The sequence below is a fragment of the Budorcas taxicolor genome, chromosome 14 (genome assembly GCF_023091745.1).
Source record: "Budorcas taxicolor isolate Tak-1 chromosome 14, Takin1.1, whole genome shotgun sequence".
Classification (NCBI taxonomy): Eukaryota; Metazoa; Chordata; class Mammalia; order Artiodactyla; family Bovidae; genus Budorcas; species Budorcas taxicolor.
Window position 1 is genome coordinate 24717937 of NC_068923.1, and position 11210 is coordinate 24729146.

An 11210-nucleotide genomic window follows, 5' to 3' on the forward strand; every position below is an offset into this window, starting at 1 on the left:
AGAAATTCCACTAGCTTATTTACAAAACTGAAGTTGGATGTAGAAAACTTATGGTTACCAGTGGATACAGGAGAGAGGAATACATTGGGAGATTGATACTGACATATACATACTAGTATACATAAAACAGTAGGAAATGGCAACCCACTCCAGTATTCTTGCCTGGAGAATCCCATGGACAGAGAAGCCTGGTGGGCTATAGTCCACTCTCTTGCAAAGAGTCAGACATGACTGAAATGACTTAGCATACATAAACCAGATAAGAAAAACTGCTGTATAGCACAGAGAATCCTACTCAATACTCTGTAATGGTCTGTATGACAAAAGAAAGAGTGGATATGTGTATAACTCATTCACTTTGCTGTATACCTGAAACACAACATTGTGAGTCAACTACATCAATAAAAATTTTAAAAAGTATTAAAGGAAAGCCAGCACCATATAAACAACATACACTTAAATAAAAGAGATGAATTCTTAACATACAGAGTAATGTTTTTCATTTGCTGATAAGCTAAAGGTCCATTTCAAGATGTTTCTTTCTTTTGTATGATTGATTTGTTTTATTAGCAAGCAAAGCCCTATAAAGGACGGCTTCATCTAGTCCTCAGACTCAGATTCACCTTCATCTTGACTAATCTGGAAGTAAGGAAGCTCGTAGGTCTCCTTGTCAGATGCAACCACATGAAGCCAATCAAGAAGATTGTTCTTTTTAAGGTAATTCTTGGTAAGATACTTCAAATACCATTTCTTAGAAATGACCATGATTTTATTCTTGAAACTTTTAGTGTGAACGACATTCCCAAGTTTTCCACTCTTTCCATTCACTTTAACTTTTCCCTGCAGAAACTGTTCAAAATTTCCAGAATCAAAAACATAGATGGATCTTCTACTGGATGAGTAAAATCCAAATTAAATTTCCAGGTTGACTTCTTAGGCTTCTTGTCTTTCTTCGGCGCCATCTTGAAGGCTTGCTTGCACGATCAGAGCACCAATTATATTCCGATACACCTGTCATTGTTTACTAACTACTTCAAATGATAATATTTGTTCAGTAAATAACTATCTGTAAAATAAAACCTAATTAGAATTTCTCTAATGGAAGATGTTCCCTATTGGTCCCTATTTTGCTAGTCACCGTGGAATGATGTTGCTTTTATTTTTATAAGAAGGCAGACACAAATGAGCACTTCAATGAGATCATTTGTTTTCTAGAGAGGACTTGATTCTGCTACTTACCTTTAATCTCCTCTATTTAAATTTAACAATATGAGTAATAGGTGTCCTTATTAACAACATAAAGAAGTTAGGTTTAATAAAAGGAAACTGTCCTACACATTGATCAGTGCTTTCTCAGACTTTTGAATTTCTGAATGCCTCTATGTTCACAGCACTTAAAATGTACTTGCATCCACCTTAAAGGAAAGGAGAAGACTAATTGTGATGGCAGCACACCCAGCATTTCAGTTTTTATCAACCACGCTTTCTAGAAGTTAAAACAACTTTAATTATCTGAAGGAAGAGTTAAGAAAAAAATATTAAGAAATACATGATGCTGATAGGGAATTCATGTTTTGGCATTTACAATCCACATAAACCAGGTTCTAGAGTCACACCTGATGCTACCAAATAAACCAGCTCCCTCCTCTGTATATCTTTTCAGTTTCCCATGAATACCTAAAATCCAGCATGTCCCAAACCAAACCCATCACCTTCTACCTCCTCCCCCATCCCACCCCACCCCCAAGTGAATGATCATCTTCTCCAGCCTACTCTGCTCATTGATTGGCATTTCTACCCAGCCTATTTCCCAAAACAGATATCTCACTTCATATTCCCTCTCCTCCTACATCTAATCAAGTCTTGAAAAATCTAAAATCTCCATTTTTAACATCCACCTAGCACTGCCTGAATTCAGACCACCATCCTTTGTCAACTTCACTTGAATTGACATGATGGCGTATTGTCTCCAGTGCTGAGTGGTCACTTTCAAGCTGTAAACTTGAGTTCTGTAAACTCTAGCAAGGTGATTTTTGGTTTAAACAAGACTGATAGTGTTGCTTATCAGCTTATTAATCTTCAGGGGTTATTCTTGACTTTGGGAAGAATTCCAAATTTCTTAGGAGGATCTCACTGTACCAATGGTCTCTGCTACCTTCTTCAACTCCATCCCGCACCCCACCACACTGCTGACATGTTTCAGTCAGGATGGATGCTGTGTGCTTCTTCCAGAGGACTCTGGCTTCCATCATTCTTGGTAATCTGCACATGATACTCTTGCTTCCTGGAAACTTTTGCTTCCCTTTACATCCTTTTGAGTGAGTAATTTTTCAGATTTCAGCTTAACAATTGCTTGCCCTTGGAAGCCTTTCCTGATTTCTAGGACTAGGCTTTCCCTTATCTGCTTCCCCTACTGTTTAGTGACCTCTTTGAAGATCTGTGGTTCTGTTACTAAAATTATATCCTGAAGTCTGTCATAGAGCCTAGCATACAATAATTGTTCAATAAATGCTTATTGAAGTTATGGCATGTCTACTGGAAAAAGGAAACTGGGGGCATTTGCTGAATTGCTTCAGCAAATTACTTTGTCTCAATTATTCTGATATTTTGAGATGAAGCCTGAGAGAGTGAGCACATGTTCATACATGTTTAACTTGAGTGATTAGCATTATTACTGTCAATCTTTCCTCATCTGAGTTTGGATGAATAAACAAGTCTTACTCAGAGGCCAGAGAACTTAGAATAACTTCTGACTTTGAGAAGTCAGGCCACTTGTATTAGTCTTATATTGCTGTGTGACAAATTACCACAAAATCAGTGGGCTTAATATAATACCCATTAATTAGCTCTTAGTTCTCTAGGTCAGAAGTCCAGCATGAACTGTCTGGGTTCTCTGCCCAGGGTACTGCAAGGTGGAAATTAAGATGTTGGCTGGATTGAATTTTCATCTTCAGGCTCTAGGAAAAAAATCTCTCTTTCAATCTCGTTCTTGTTGGCAGAATTCAGTTCTTAATAATTGTAGAACTCAGGTTCCTATTTCCTTGATGGCTGTCAGCTCCCAGCTTCTAAAAGCCTTTTGCATTATTTGCCAGGTAGACCCTTCCATATTCAAGTCAGTAAAGTGAGAGTGAAAGTCACTCAGTTGTGTCCGACTCTTTGTGACCCTATGGACTGTAGCCCGCCAGGCTCCTCCCAGTCCATGGGATTTTCCAGACAAGAATACTGGAGTGGGTTGCCATTTTCCTTCTCCAGGGGGGATCTTTCCAACTTAGGGATTGAACCCAGGTGCCCTGCCTTGCAAGCTTGTAATGGTGTGGCCAATTATTTGCATGGTTGAATTGCTGACTTTCTTTTCAATTGCCAGCTGGAGAAAACTCTCTGCTTCTAAAGGGCTCATATGTTTAGGTCAGGCCCACCCTCATACTCTTTTTTTAAATTATTATTGCAGTATAGTTGATTTACAACATTGCATTATTTTCTGGTGTACAGCAAACTGAATCAGTTATACATATACATATATCCATTCTTTGTAAGATTCTTTTCCCATGTAGGTCATTACAGTATTGAGTAGAATTTCTTGTGCTGTATGGTAGGCCCTATTAGTTATCTATTTTTTTTTTAATTGGAGGCTAATTTCTTTACAATATTGTGGTGGTTTTTGCCATACATTCACATGAATCAGCCATGGTGTAGTAGTATGTATATGTCAATTCCAGTCTCCCAATTTATTCCTCTCCCCCTTTCCCCATTAGCAACTGAAAGTTTATTTTTTCTTTGTTATAAAGTCAGTTGATATGGGATCTTAATTACCTCTGCAAAACCCTTTCACAGCAGTAGCTATATTAGTGTTTGAGTGACTAAAGAAGAAGTATGAATATGCCAGGATCCAAAAGTCTCCTGGGCCATTTCATAATTCTGCCTGCCACATCAGCAAATAGTATAAAAAATAAAAATGACTGAAAACCAAATAGAAAATCTACAACAGAATTTGGTGCTCATAGTTGGATTTAGGTGGAGGGAGTCATGTTCTAACGGTGATGTTTGATGTTATAGAATGAGAACCTTGTCCAATACAAACATCAGTCAATGTAAACTGGAGGCTGTGTTACTGATTTAGCTCCACATTTCATAGCTTTCTCCCTCTCTCTGACTGGCCCTGGATGCACGTTTTACCAAATTCTTTATCTTTTTCCACTTGTCATTATTATCCTTGCTAGCATCATTTTCATTGCTACAGTTCATTGAATATTTATTCTGTATCAGTGTGCCATGTATCTTTTCAATTCCTTCAGCAGCTCTTACATAGTTATTACTGTGTTCACTTCATAAATTCACTTAAGACCATTCAGCACATAAGTGGCTGAAACTCTAGTTGTGCGACTCAAGTCCAGTATTTTATCTCAGTATCATGTCTGTGTCTTTCGAGATTGTGATAAAGTAGATTCATTCAGGATCATATGTTGGTAATATAAGGATCAGAATGCAGTACCTTGAAAATTCCAAGTTTCTCCTTAAGTCAAGTCAGTAGCTAAAGACACATCCCACCTGCCTTCTGAGCAAATGGCTCTTATGGACAGATAACATATCCCACGTTTATTTCCTCTGTCATGATCTGTTAATTACAAACTAAGTGACCGAATCATCTTAATAAAACCGGCCTCTAAATACTGAACTGTAAACTTGCATGAGTCAGGATCATATGTCCTGTGAGGATTTTTTCTTTCTTATTTAATTGAATTTCACTTTAACATTCCCAGTAAAGTGTAACAATAGGATGCTCTGTTTCAAGAGTTTAGTCAGACCCAGCTGCTATGAAAATAATATGTTTGAGAAAATTGACTTGACATTTGATGGCCTTATGATTCTTCTGACAGGATATAATCAACTCATTAGGGAGAAACAGAAGCCTGCCTTGTGTTGCTACGTAATTCTGGGCATGACTGCATTCCCTCCAAGTTGGGTGGCTGAGCTTTCAGGGAAAACTAGGGCTCCACTGCCTTGGGGCCAGCAGGCAAAGTGATTGAACTGATGTTCTTTCCCTCTGTCCACTGCCCTTGATCTGATGAGTGGGAAACTTTACTTTCTTAAGCCAACATTTTTTTTCTTCTTCTTCTTCTTTTCCTCTCCTGAAGTCTAAATTTATAACAAGGGCTGGGATTTAAAAGATTCTCTCAGCCTTCCTTCCACTCAGGAATCGCTGGGGCAGCTCTCTTGGGAAAGTGATTAGAAGCAGGAAGTGGCAATTAGGATGCTTGATTTCAGTTCCCAGGACTATCTGAGTTCTCTGTGGGCCTCTGACAGACTCATCTTAACTTCTCTGCTTACTCCCCTGCCATGAAACTCCAGCGTCCAACTCCCTGCTGCTTTGTCCATGTTTTTTCTCCAAATAGGCAGTTTGGAGGTAGGACAAGACAACCATCTTTAGAGTCTAAATCTCAACTCCCTAGCACCCAGGAAGAGAGGAAATTTCTTTAGGCCACATTTTCCCATCTGTAAAGTGGGACCAAGAAGAACCACCTTGAAAAGCTATTGTGAGTGCCAGAGGAGATCACTTATAGGACTAGCAGGGTTCTAGGCATGGGTCTTAAATTCTACACTAGGTTTGTTTTCCTGGAACTTTCAGCAACTTACATCTTTCTATTCAAGTGGTCAGTAAATGTGTGCTTGACATTGTGTTAAAAAAGGCCTCAAAATAAAGTAATCATACTGAATATGAAATTGAATTATCTCAATGATGATGATTTATATGATTTCAGGATTTTTAGCTTACAAAGCTATTATTATTAAGTCTATTCTCAGTTATATAGGGTTCTGATTCACTGTATTATAGTATCACCAAAAGAGGAACTCTGTCTTTCATGTCCTAAGCATCTAGGGAAGTTCCTGGTACATAGAACGTATTCCTTGGAGATGTGCTAAATGAGTGAACTTAGTAACTAACTAAATGTCCTTCAAATATTTTTCAATCTCTATGCTTGACTTCCTCTTGTTTTCTTTATACTGGGGATCAGCAAACTATAGCCTATGGCCCAAATACTGTCTGCAGTCTGTTTTTGAAATAAAGTTGTATTTAAGCAGAACAATGCCCATCCACTCTTGAGAAGGAAATGGAAACCCACTCCAGTATTTTTTCCTGGGAAATCTCATGAACTGAGGAGCTTGGTGGGCTACAGTACATGGGGTCGCAAAGACTCAGACACAACTTAGTGACTAAACAAACAGCAACAATGCCCATCCATTACATATTGTCTATGGCTGATTTAGCACTACAACACAGAATGAAACAGTTGTGACAGGGACTGTATAGACGCAAAATATTTACTATTTTCTTTTTCCAGTTTTTGCTTCGTAATCCCTACTGATTCTTCTTGAATTTGTTTATATGACTTCCTTTCTGGAATGCCTCCTTTGAAGTTTCCTAGTTTGTTTGTCACTCCTGGTCATGGGTCCAGGTCTAGTCGCTTCTTGTACTTTTCCTGTTACAGCACTGATCAGCACTTTGCACATTAAGAAACCCACCTTCTTAGGGATTATTTGATTTGTCCCAAATAATACCAGTAAATAGAGAGAATGGGTTTGCTCTGAGATACATCTGAATCCAAGGGTTACTTTCTTTCTACTACACCTTGTTCAGTTGCTAAGTTGACTTTTTGTGACCTCATAGACTACAGCACCCTAGGCTTCCCTGTCCTTCACCATCTTCCGGAGTTTACTCCAACTCATGTCTGTTGACTCGGTGATCCCATTCAACCATCTCTAACTGCGTCTTCTCCTCTTTTCTTCAGTCTTTCTGAGCATCAGGGTATTTTCCAATGAGTCAGCTCTTTGTATCAGGTGGCCAAAGTATTGGAGCTTCAGCTTCAGCATCAGTCCTCCCAGTGACTATTCAGAACTGATTTGCTTTAGGATTAACTGGTTTGATCTCCGTGCTGTCCAAGGGACTCTCAAGAGTCTTCTCTAACACCACAATTTGAAATCAACAGGTCTTTGGCTCTCGGCCTTCTTTATGATCCAACTCTCACATCTGTATATGACTACTGGAAAAACTGTAGCTTTGACTATATAGACCTTTACTGCCAAAGTGAGGTCTCTGCTTTTTAATATGCCTCCAGGTTTTTCATAGATTTTCTTCCAAGGAGCAAGTATGTTTTTTCATGGCTGTGGTCAGTCTTTAGTGATGTTGGAGACCAAGAGAATAAAATCTGTTACTGCTTCCCCTCTTTCCTCTTCTATTTGCCATGAAGTGATGGGATTGGATGCCATTATCTTAGTTTTTTGAATGTTGAGTTTCAAGCCAGCTTTTTCACTCTTCTCTTTTACCCCCATCAAGAGTCTTTTTAGTTCCTCTTCACTTTCTTCCATTAGAGTGGTATCATCTGCAGTTCTGAGGTTGTTGATATTTCTCCCAGCAATCTTGATTCCAGCTTGTGATTCATCCAGCCGGCATTTCACATGATGTGTACTCTGCTGCTGCTGCTGCTAAGTCACTTCAGTCATGTTGTAATGGATGGGCATTGTTGCTGTTTGTTTAGTCACTAAGTTGTGTCTGAGTCTTTGCGACCCCATGTACTGTAGCCCACCAAGCTCCTCAGTTCATGAGATTTCCCAGGAAAAAATACTGGAGTGGGTTGCCATTTCCTTCTCAAGAGTGGATGGGCATGGTTCTGGTTAAATACAACTCTGTGGGACCCCATAGATGGCAGCCCACCAGGCTCCCCCATCCTTGGGATTCTCCAGGCAAGAACACTGGAATGGGTTGCCATGTCCTTCTCCAATGCATAAAAGTGAAAGTGAAGTCATGTCTGACTCTTCACGACCCTACAGACTACAGCCCACCAGGTTCCTCCGTCTATGGGATTTTCCAGGCAAGAGGACTGGAGTGGGGTGCTATTGCCTTCTCCGTGATGTACTCTACATATACATAAAATAAGCAGGGTGACAATATACAGCCCTGTTGTACTCCTTTCCCAATATTGGACCAGTCAGTTGTTCCATGTCCAGTTCAAACTGTTGCTTCTTGATTCACATATGTTTACATATATCCCTTCGTTTTTGGATTTCTTTCCCATTTATGTCACCCCAGAGCATTGAGTAGAGTTCCCTGTGCTATAGATTAAATAGATAACTAACAAGTAGGTTTTTGTTATCAATCTTATACATAGTATCAATAGGGTATATGTGTGAATCCCAGTCTCCCAATTCATTCTTCCCCTCTCTCCCTTTCAAACCTAGTGTCCATACTTTTGTTCTCTCTGTCTGTGTCTCTCTTTCTGCTTTGCAGATAAGATCATACATACCATTTTTCTAGATATCACATATATGCATTAATATACAATATTTGTTTTTCTGACTTCCCTCTGTATGGCGGTCTCTAGGTCCATCCACATATCTACAAGTGGCACAGTTTTGTTCTTTTTTATGGCTCAGTAATATTCTGTTGCATACATGTACCGCCTATTCTTTATCCATCAGTCTGTTGATAAACATTTAGGTTGCGTCCATGTCCTGTCTCTTGTAAACAGTGCTGTAATATTGGGGTGAATGGGTCTTTTTAAATTAGGGTTTTCTCTGAGTATATGCCCATCTTTGATTGATCCTTTTTCATCACCCACTTCCCACAATATACTATGAATTCAATTATCTAAGTATTCATAGAATATGGATACATTATTAGAAAGTGGAATATTTGATTCCACAGTTACTCACTGAACACCTGGTATGTAGTAGGCTCTGTGGCACTTCTCTCCATGACATGTGACACTGTCTTCATTTATGCTCTCATTACATTTTATCTGGATTAAGAGTATTATTTTGTGACTGACTGAAGCTAAAGGGCTTAGACTAGATAAGTAAGGATTAGTTGACAAATAAACCAATTAGACTAGATCAGACTGTTCATTCTTTTATGGTAAGTTGACATCTTTGATTTATTATTAGAACCATATTTGATTCTTATCCATTTATATGGAATCCATGCTGAGGAAAAAATATCACATAGATGATGAGTTAGAAAGTTAAGAGCCAGTTGCCTTACAGTGATTGGAATGAGACAGTTACTCAAGTATTTTCTACTAGTTACAAGCACCAAAACAGCCAAATGAATTGGTATAGATTTCCATCTATCCAGTCCTAAAACATCCATTATATTGATTGTAGTAGATCAATACTGGGGTCCTTCTTTCCTATAAGCTGTGAAGGAAATATTCATATTTGCTCTCTCCTGGCCTACATTGTTGTCTAAAAATAGGGTAAGTGCTTAGGGGCCTAATGTCAAAAGTAATAAAAGTGACTAGAAATAACCCACTTTTGAGTATGATATAGTAATAGGTTGCCTCATTGTGAGTAACAAGACCCATTACCATATTTTGGTGGTGAGTGCATGACCAGGAGCAAGTCACTTAAGTTCTTTGAGTCTCAGTTGTTGCTTTTTAAATTGATCTATAGTTGCTTCACAGTGTTGTGTTAGTTTCTGTTGTATAGCAAAGCAAATCAGCCACAAGCACACACACATCCCTGCTTCCTTGGATTTCCTTCTCATTTAGGTCACTACAGAGCATTGAGTAGATTTCCCAGTGCTACACAGTAGATTCTTATTCAGTTCAGTTTAGTAGCTCAGTCGTGTCCTACTCTTTGCAACCCCAGGGATTACAGCACACCAGGCTTCCCTGTCCATCACCAGCTCCCAGAGCTTACTCAAACTCATGTCCATTGAGTTGGTGATGCCACCCAACCATCTCATCCTCTGTCATCCCCTTCTCCTCCCACCGTCAGTCTTGCTCAGCATCATGGTCTTTTCAAATGAGTCAGTTTTTTGCATCAGGTGGCCAAAGTATTGGAGTTCCAGCTTCAGCATCAATCCATCCAATGAATATTCAGGACAGATTTCCTTTAGGATGGACTGGTTGGATCTCCTTGCAATCTAAGAGATTCTCAAGAGTCTTCTCCAACACCACAGTTCAAAAGCATCAATTCTTCAGTGCTCAGCTTTCTTTATGGTCCAGTTGTCACATCCATACATGACTACTTAAAAAACCATAGCTTTAACTAGATGGACCTTTGTCGGCAAAAGAATGTTTCTGCTTTTTAACATGTTGTCTAGGTTTGTCATAAGATCCTCTTTAGTGATCTATTTTATACATAGTAGTGTATGCATGTCAATCCCAATCTCCCAATCCATCCTGGCCCCCTTTCCTGCTTTAGTATCAATGCATTTGTTCTTTACATTGGTGTCTCCTTTTCTGCTTTGTAAATAAGGTAATCTATTGAGCCTCAGTTCTGCCCTTTGTAAGCTGAGGCTAACTGCCTGACATCTTTACAGTATAATTCCTAGTAGCATATAAAATATATGTGAAAACATTTAAAGATTTTAAGCACTTTACATGAAAAGTTGATTATGTCTTTTCTGAGGGTTCTATTTAAGTGTGTAAGTTCAAGCCTCTGGTTACTTAACCTCTAAAATGATGTTTCCCCACTTTGCTTAGTGGGAATAATAGTACTCCAGAAATCTGCAATGAGGAATAAATGTGATGCTCAATAATTGTTAATCCCTCAATATTCTCTCCTTGTAAGATGTATCCTTGTGAATGTGACTGATCAAAATATCAAATGCTAGTTTTAGTACTGCTTCTATTATATTAGCCCAGGTAATCTAAATTCAAATTTAAGCAAAGCAAGCATTATTAGAAGGAATTGTAATTCTGGTTTTCTTATTGGCTTGTCAAGGTGTATCTAACTGAAGATGTCCTTAATGACTATTTTCCATTTGATGTTAGAGTTGAGAGGTAGAAAAAATAATTAAGATGTAGAAAGTGAGCTGTCAGCTTTATTATTGATAGATCTACTGGCTTTGGCGTATGAGCAAATAACTTTGATATTCCACACATGAAATGGAATTATTCAGTTGTAGATATAAGCAGACAATTTAAAGACTGTCCCACGTATAGGAAACTCCTCAAGTAAATATAGGGCACAGAGGGTGATACAAGATATGTTTTTCCTTGTGGGCAGATGCGTTCCAATAAAAGAGAGACAAGATCAAGGGTCTGAAATACATATAACCAATCATTTATCTCAAAATTGAATCTAGATTCAATACCTTACAGTAAAAATATTCAATACCTTACAGTAAAAATCCCATCATATGTTTTTGTAGAAATTGATAAGATGATTTTAAAATATACAGAGAACACTGAAGGACTTAAAATTGCCCA

General features: G+C 38.5%; 1 pseudogene; it reads right to left on the reverse strand.

Moving 5' to 3' along the window:
• Nucleotides 1-600: 600 nt before the first annotated feature.
• On the reverse strand, nt 601-962 carry LOC128059529 (60S ribosomal protein L22-like 1; annotated as a pseudogene).
• Nucleotides 963-11210: the final 10248 nt, after the last annotated feature.